Source organism: Streptopelia decaocto (genome assembly GCF_964273445.1).
Source record: "Streptopelia decaocto genome assembly, chromosome: 1".
In the NCBI taxonomy this organism is placed as follows: domain Eukaryota; kingdom Metazoa; phylum Chordata; class Aves; order Columbiformes; family Columbidae; genus Streptopelia; species Streptopelia decaocto.
Genome location: NC_138663.1, coordinates 48470961 through 48479709, shown reverse-complemented (window position 1 = coordinate 48479709; position 8749 = coordinate 48470961).

The window sequence follows — 8749 nt, the reverse complement described above, 5'->3', positions numbered from 1 at the left end:
GTATTGGCACTAGAGAAAAAAAAAGGTTATGGACAAATTGACTCTTTCTTGAGTTGAAGACAGGGTAATGGACCTGTTTGTCTTTACACACAGGTTGACCATCCCTGAGGAAGCGAAGGGTTTGATAATATGTAAAAAAAGTGTGAATTTGACTTCCAGACTAACCAGAAACACATGGTTGGCCATTCAGAAGTACAATACACCTCTGGGTTAAACTGCTTTATTCTTGATCAGGTTTAGGAGACTCTACTGAACACTTTAACAACAATTGCACTTTTGGCTTGGATGTGCTGACCTAAGGAAATCTGTAAGGTGTTTTGTATAGAGAAGGTATATCTTTTATCAGAGCAAATGTGAGTTGGAAAAAACAGACTGACTTTTGATTGGAATGGTTGTTGAGCTGCAAGTTTGCTTATTTCTTCCTACTGTATCGATGAGTTGGTCTAATAAAAGATATGACTCTCCCCATAACATTCTAATCAACAGCTATGACATAGGTCCTTGTAGGACATATTTAAAGGTCAGTGGGAAGAGAGCATAAAAAGTCCTCAGAGAGCAGTAAGGAGAATCTTATATTGTGATCTTGTTATTTAAGCAGGAAAAAATGAGTCAGAAGTAAGTAATACTCCTCAGATGTTCTTAAGTTAAAAGTATGGAATAGCAGGCCGATGGCTGGATGAATTCAATCAACCACTAAGTGTAACAATCTCACTGAAATGCATTAATGAAAGAGTCAAATGTGCTAACTGAAGAGTCAAATACATAAGCCAAAATTATGAGATATGGCCCCAGATTTAGAGACTCATCATCTGTTATGAAGAAGTTCAGTAGGAACAAAACTTCCAGCTGAAATGTTACACTGAAATTGGCACTTGACCGAGGCTAAGAAACCTGCCAAAGTTCAATGAACTTGAGACCTGAGTTGCAGTGCAGGTCCATAGCTGCTGTGAGCAGTGTTATTGTCTATTTAGGAACATTTCTCTGAAAAAAGCTAACATTTGGTACAAGATGGGATATGCATTTAGCAGACACAGAGAGCAGAACTTGAGCATCTGGAGAACTTCACTGATAAAAAGTAAGCTCCTTTAAGACAGATAGAAAACAGCTGAAAGAGGATTTTCAGTATGTGTATTTTGGACTCTGAAATAAAAAATGATGAATAATCATCTCGGTTTTAAATGTAGATCTAGTCTTAAGGCATACATAAACTGCAGAGCTTTTCATACTACATTGCACATTTTCTTCCAAAAATGGATTTCTCTTCCCTCTCAGCACCAACACTGGGAAAGACTGTTTACTTGGACTTCTTCAGCTTCATCTGAATCTCTGCTTGCCATTGAGTAATTCATTGGCGTGGAGGTTTAGCAGAGAAACCGGGAGCAGTGTTGGACTCTGCAGTCCCTTCAAGGGTGACTAAGTAGTATACACTAGAGAAGATACGGGAAGCAGTTTAGACATGACACACTACATATTCCTATGAAGGAGGAATATCTGCCTGGATATGTTGCATGGTCCCAGTAAGGGACAGCATGGAGTTCATGCTAGATGAGGCTCCTGAGAGTGATAACTGAGTTGTTCTACCCAGACCCAACGATAGTTTGTACCATGCAAGACCCAGAGACTTTTTCTGGTATCCACACTACCCTGTCTACTCTGACCTCTACAGCCACTGTCAACATCTCTTCTTTGTCCAGTTTCTTGTTAGAAAATGTAAGGAGCAGAAAGAGAGGACGGAAATAGAGATACTCTAGTGAGTATCACCAAAGTAAAATTACAAGGCAAAGAAAAAGTTGAATGTGAATATTTGCTTTGTTTGAGGGTCTCAGAGAGCTTTTGAAAGCCCTGATACTGGTAAAAATATTTCCTATATACTACCAAATTTCAGAGGGTTTCACTGGCTTGTCTTCACAGAATCACAGAAGTTTTTAGGTTGGCAAGGACCCCTGGAGACCACCTAGTCTGCTCCCACCCACTCAAGCAGAGTCTTTTAGAGCAAGTTGCCCAAAATACATGGCCAGCTGGCTGTTGAGTATGTCCAAGGATGGAAACTCTGTAGTGTCTCTGGGCAACCTGATCACCTGCCAGTGAAAAAGTGTTTTCTTATGTTCACATGGAATTTCATGTGTCTTAATTTGTGCCCGTTGCCTCTTGTCCTGTCAATGGGCACTACTGAGAAAAGTCTTCATTCCCTCCCCATAACATAGATGTGATGTACACATGGATAACATCCCTCCCCCCCGCCCCCGAGCCTTCTTTTCTCCAGGCTGAATGATCCCAGCCCTCTCAGCTTCTTCTTATATGAAACATGCTCCAATGTCTTAATCATTTTGGTGGTCCTGTGTTGGTCTCACTCCTTCTTTGCCCAGATGACACACTGCTGGCTCATGATCAACTTCTTGACTGCCAGGGACTTAAAGGTCTTTCTCTGCAGAGCTGCTTTACAGCTGGTCAGCCCTTAGTGTGTACTGATGCATGAGGTTATCCTTTACCAGGTGCAGGACTTTGCATCTGTCTTTGTTGAATGTCATGAGGTTCCTGTTGGCCCATTTTTCCAGACTGTCCAGAGCTCTCTGAAAGGCAGCACAACCTTCTGGTGTATCAGCCACTGCTCCCAGTTTTGTACTAAATCTATTTGCATTCAATGAGGCAGTAGGGTTATCTTTGAGACTTTTTTAAAATAATGAAGATAAGTAATAGAGACCAGTTTATCAAAACACACACAGTGATACAACACTTGAAAACAAAGAGTTTATACAAATAAACTGCTAGTTCATAATCTCTTGCAATGGACATTCTTCAGTATAAGAAGATAGTTCCTCAAAAAGTTTGAAGTCTGTTTTGAAGCCTGTTTATAGACAAGCTGTGGAAATGTTTTCCAGAATAATTTTTCACCTGCTTTTTTATAAACTGTTGAAAACTACAGGCTTAAATCATGCTCGTTAATGAAATCACATGCTCCCCATTATTAAGTAGCTTTACTGGCTGCTTCTGAATGTATGCAAGTTAAACCTGAGGTGTTTGACTGAAAAGCAGTTTCTAAAGGTACCTCCTGACACAATTTCCTAAATTTATTTTAATTCTAACACAGAGAACAAATCAACACTGAATTCAATTACAGATGATTACTGAATATTTACAGGCTACTTTTTGAGCTTTAAAAAAATATCACACATATTAATCACATTATCACATACATTAAAACTCTGCCACAGAATACAGGTGTGTGTCAGCACTCTAAATATGTTGCCAGACAAGTTACGGTTCTGTGGTGAAAGAAACAGGTACAGATTACTTGCACACTGTGTTTTATTATTGCCTTACGTACATTAAATTGACAGATAACTCTGATGTGTGCTCTCGTTTTACATAAACAGAACTGTACCTGTGGCAATCTAGAAAAACTGCAACATAAATGTCTTTATTATGTGCATACCTATAGATCATACTAAGATTATATTAAATATTATAATATTATACTAAATATATGTTGTATATCACAGTATCACAGTATGTTTGGGATTGGAAGGGACCTCAAAAGATCATCTAGTCCGATCCCCCTGCTGGAGCAGGAACGCCTAGGTGAGGTCGCACAGGAACATGTCCAGGCGGGTTTTGAATGTCTCCAGAGAAGGAGACTCCACAACCTCTCTGGGCAGCCTGTTCCAGTGCTCTGTCACCCTTACTGAGAAGAAGTTTTTTCTCAAATTTAAGTGGAACCTCTTGTGTTCCAGCTTGATCCCATTACCCCTTGTCCTATCATTGTTTGCCACCGAGAAGAGCCTGGCTCCATCCTCGTGGCACTCACCCTTTATATATTTATAAACATTAATAAGGTCACCCCTCAGTCTCCTCTTCTCCAAACTAAAGAGACCCAGCTCCCTCAGCCTTTCTTCATAAGGGAGGTGCTCCACTCCCTTAATCATCTTTGTTGCCCTACGCTGGACCCTCTCCAGCAGTTCCCTGTCCTTCTGGAACTGAGGGGCCCAGAACTGGACACAATATTCCAGATGTGGTCTCACCAGGGTGGAGTAGAGGGGAAGGAGGACCTCTCTCGATCTACTAACCACCCCCCTTCTAATATACCCCAGGATGCCATTGGCCTTCCTGGCCACAACGGCACAGTGCTGGCTCATGGTCATCCTGTTGTCCACCAGGACCCCCAGGTCCCTTTCCCCTACACTGCTCTCTAATATGTAATTTCCCAACCTATACTGGAACCTGGGGTTGTTCCTGCCCAGATGCAGGACTCTACACTTTCCCATGTTAAATTGCATTAGGTTATTCCCCGCTCAACTCTCCAGCTTGTCCAGGTCTTGCTGGATGGCAGTACAGCCTTCTGGCGTGTCAACCACTCCTCCCAGCTTAGTGTCATCAGCAAACTTGCTGATAGTACACTCTATTCCCTCGTCTAAATCATTAATGAATATTTACATACATACATGCACAAATATACATGTACATGGTGTATCCAAAACATCAGTATTTTAGGAACTTCCAGGGTTAGTTTTTGCATGTTTGTTATCATTATATGTAGAATGTGAAGATGTCACATTATCTATGTTAGGTATTATATTTTAACGGGCTATGCATTGTAACAGGGTTTTTTTGGTAGGGCGGATAAGTTCTTATGATGTATTTTGGGTTCAATAATCCTTGTAGCAAACCAATAAATCAATAAAAATTTTGTGAATATGTGACTCCAAATGCAATGCATTGATTTTAAGATAAATTATTTTATTCAGGAATGTGAGCAATGTGTTTTCTGAGTAGATTAATTCCAAATAATTCCTGCTCTGTAAAAAACAGTGACCTGCAGTAGAAAGAGAAGTACCAGAAGTTTCCTGTACTTCCATGTACAGAAGCATACTTCCGTGTGCTAGTTTGTAGTAATAATACAACAAACAGCAGCCTGTTTGGCTGACACAGATGTGATGGCACATTCCCTTCCGAAAGGTCTTATTTGTCCTTCATTTGCAGCTATAGTACTCACAGGAAAGTTATCAGTTTGTGTGTTTTGTAGATGAATTGGAGAGAGCAGACTACTTCTAAGTAGAAAGACTCGGGAGCAATTGCCAGGCTAGGAAGTGAGATGCTCTGGGTGAGCCCAATAGGAGAATCCATTCATTTGTATCTCAACAATACATTTATGTTTCCAGCATTTTACCATATATGGTACACCTGCCTCCGCTAGAAACAGCACTAGTGTAAGCACTCTGTTCCTCTCTCTGTCACCTGCAAGACATTGTCAAGGGCTGCACTGCTGATGGTTGGCCAGAGCACAGGCACTGTCAGCAGCCCCAGAACTGCCCTCCTGGCTGTGGGGCACCCCACAAGGAGCAGAAACTGGGGTGGCACCAGAGAGAATGTTCCTCAGCAAGACTATCACCGGCCATTACCTACCAGGAGGGAAAAGTGCAAAGATAAACTTTAGCCTGCCAGGAACAGTGCCGTGGCTGTGCCCACCACGGGTGAAGAACAGCATGAGGCTTCAAACCACTCCTCACCCCCAAAAATGGGACTTTGTAAGTGGGGAAGAAATAAATTCCCACGTGCTGAAGCAGGGTTTGCTCTGGCAAGCAGTGTTGATCTGCTCTGGAAGAGTAATGGCATCTTTCAACGCTGCCAAGGAGGCCCAGCAGTCGAGGTGAGAAACGCAAATATTTTAATTTTCAGTGCTTTTCCCTCCATGTTAACAATCTGAAGGAGATGCTGTTTTATCACAAGTACATTGGTGTGTTTTCTTTTGGCACCAGTTACTATTCCTTGAGATTTCATTTGAAATTAACCAGTTGTCTGGTCGAATTCCCTTTTATTCACTACTGACACAAGTTGGATTTGAATAAAGGTTTAAAAGCATAAGCATCTTTCATTACTAATCTTCTGAGATTTTTTTTATATTATTTCTTTTTTTTATTTTAAAAAATGTGATAAAATATTTATGTCACCTTCTAGCTTCCGAGATGAATACCAGTAATCTGTGCATTTCAGTACATAACATTGCCAGAGGTATTAAAATGAAGGTCTTCCTAAAGGTGTTTGGTGACTCATCTCCCAGTAGTGTTGTAAGAATTAATTAGCTAATGCCAGTACAGCATTATATAAATGCTAAGTATTGTTGTTGACAGCCTCAGGCTGTAAGCGCCAAGTGGCAGCGTGAGCTTTTTTACTGCCAGTTGGCTCCATTTCCAAGCAGAAGAGGCCCACTCTCAGAAATGACATGATAAATCACTCTTCCTCACTTTCCTGTCTTTTTCTCTCACAGAATTACTGACCATGGTACAAGTCATACTGGTGTGTTTTTGTGACACCAGCCCAAATAAAAAAAATTGCAATAAGATGAAAATCAAATAGGTAGAAGTTTCCTCTACCATTAACTGAATCCTAAAGCAATATCTCACAGAGAAAAGCATCAAATCCCATTTGCTATTCAGCAGCCATGCACTGTGCAATCTAGGATCTATAAACCTAAACCTGGAAGGGGCACAAGACACAACACTCATTTTTGCTGTGCCAGGCAGCTAGAAACTGATGCATTTATGGTTTCAGCCCTTAGAAAGAATGAATGCAAGCAGTGGTAAATGTATATTCATCTCATATTCCAGTTGCAAAGACAGCTGTCATCAATCTTAAATTACTAGTTTTAGCCATGACTGCTTAACTGCTCTGATTCAAGTAGCTACTCTCCAGTGTGTTTATATCTTAAATCGTAGTCAGCCAGAGCTGATTTTCTTCAATTTATATTATTTTAGCAAATATAAGCAGCAGAAGTGATGGATTGCTAAGAAAGGCAATTAAAGAGGTTAAAATCTGCAAAAAAATTATAAACAGTCATGTGCACAAGTGTTATGGGCAGTCTCTCTCTTCTTCTCTTGTTTCAGCATACACAATGTGATAAAACATAATTATTTGAAAACTCCCTGACTTCCACTGGGGAAAAATAATGAGGCTGAATAGCACATAGAATTCAAACATGCCAAACTGCATTCTCTTTTATTATAGATTGCTCTCTCCTTCATCCTTTTCTAAATGTCTTAATTTTACATATTTTTCATGTCTTCCTCTGGCTAACGTTACCTGTTTGCGAAGCATGAAAAAATGATAGCATATAGGACACATCAGCATATCTCACAGCAAAATAGAAATCAGGTTTTCATTTTTCACCTGAGAAGATCCTTGGGAAACAATAATGCATTAGCAAAACCATTGCTTAAAATTTCATTTTACAAAAATGCCCACCTTATGCTAGCTCCCTGTCACAACAACAACAACAAATTGAAAATAAAGTTTGTCAATCCAAGTGAAAACAAACAAACAAAGAAAAGCAACCAACCAACAAACAAAACCACAAAAAAAACCAAACCAAACAAACACCACCCCCCCCCAACAAAAACACAGGGGAGCAGCCTAAATTTTGCCTGTTGATTCAAAAGCACAGATTAGGCCCTACCCTCATGATGACCACATAAGATACTGTTCAAAAAGGGGAACTCAGACAAGTAAACTGCATTAAAAATACACCTACATTAAATGCTTGTATAGGAACAGGATATTAAGGCATCACCTGCAGTGAATGCAAAAGTTCTGAGGATGAGAAAAGGAGTCACTCATTGTACAAATCTTAACTTTTTTCTGATTGTTTCAGCATTGGGCCCAATTCAAATGTTAATCTAAAGATATTTTAAATAGATAAATTGGTGTTTCCCTTTGAAGCATTTTCCAGAAGGTAACCACCTTCAGTGCTGGAAAAAAATTGATGATTTCCAATTTAATATTACATGGGTTTAACTTACATCCCTCATTTCTCATAATGCTGTTCTCTGCTAGAATAAAAAACCCTCCAGTTACCACTATTTTCTTCCTACTTGTCGTACTTACACTCTGTAATTAAATGTCATCGTTTTAATAAGCTGAACTCTGAATCTTTACAGTCTTTCCATTTTCTTCATTTTTAAAAATTATTTCTGAGGCTCTTCTTTATGCCTTGCCCTCTGCAGCATCACCCATAAAATACAAAGGAGGAAAAGTTGCCTGCCTTCTACCATTTGTTGTTCTCCTGTTTCTACTTCCAGTGTTATCCTCCATATCCTCACAGCTAAAATCTACTGATTATTTTCTATAATCCCAAAATCCTCCGTAGAGAACAGAAGCCTGTTTCTGAATAGCATCCAAATGCTGGTGAAAAAAAAATGCTTTTATTACATTTGTATTTCCTACTTCTGCATAGACAGTTTAGCTTTGACTGTGCTAATAGATTACTTTATTTAACAGGGACCTGTTTTACTACACAGTACAGGTTGTTTTGTACAACTGTCCTGCCCTCTTCCTTAATTATTGTTCTGCTCTTCTTTTCTTATCTACAGTTTTTTCAGCAGAAGAAAATATTGCATGGCATTATGGCTTAGCACCAATTCCTGCAAACTTCAGTAGAAGCATCTCCATTTGAGGGCAATTCCCTTTGGTGATTGTTTTTTTGGGGCCTGCTGGTTAGGCAGTTCTTAATTTATGTAATGCAGTATGCACTATTTTTTTTTTTAGTCAGAAAGCCATGCCATATTAGCTCAAGTGTCCAGAAAATGACCAAGCAGACTGTGAGTTTGGTAAATGAAGAAGTTTGCATGGAAGTAATCTCCTCAGAGAATGAGAACATATTTGTTTGACCATTTTCTATAAAATAGCATAGAGTTGTACTGATTATACCCATATTACTCAATCAGTGGAATATCAGCTTTCTGATCACATTGCCTGGGAA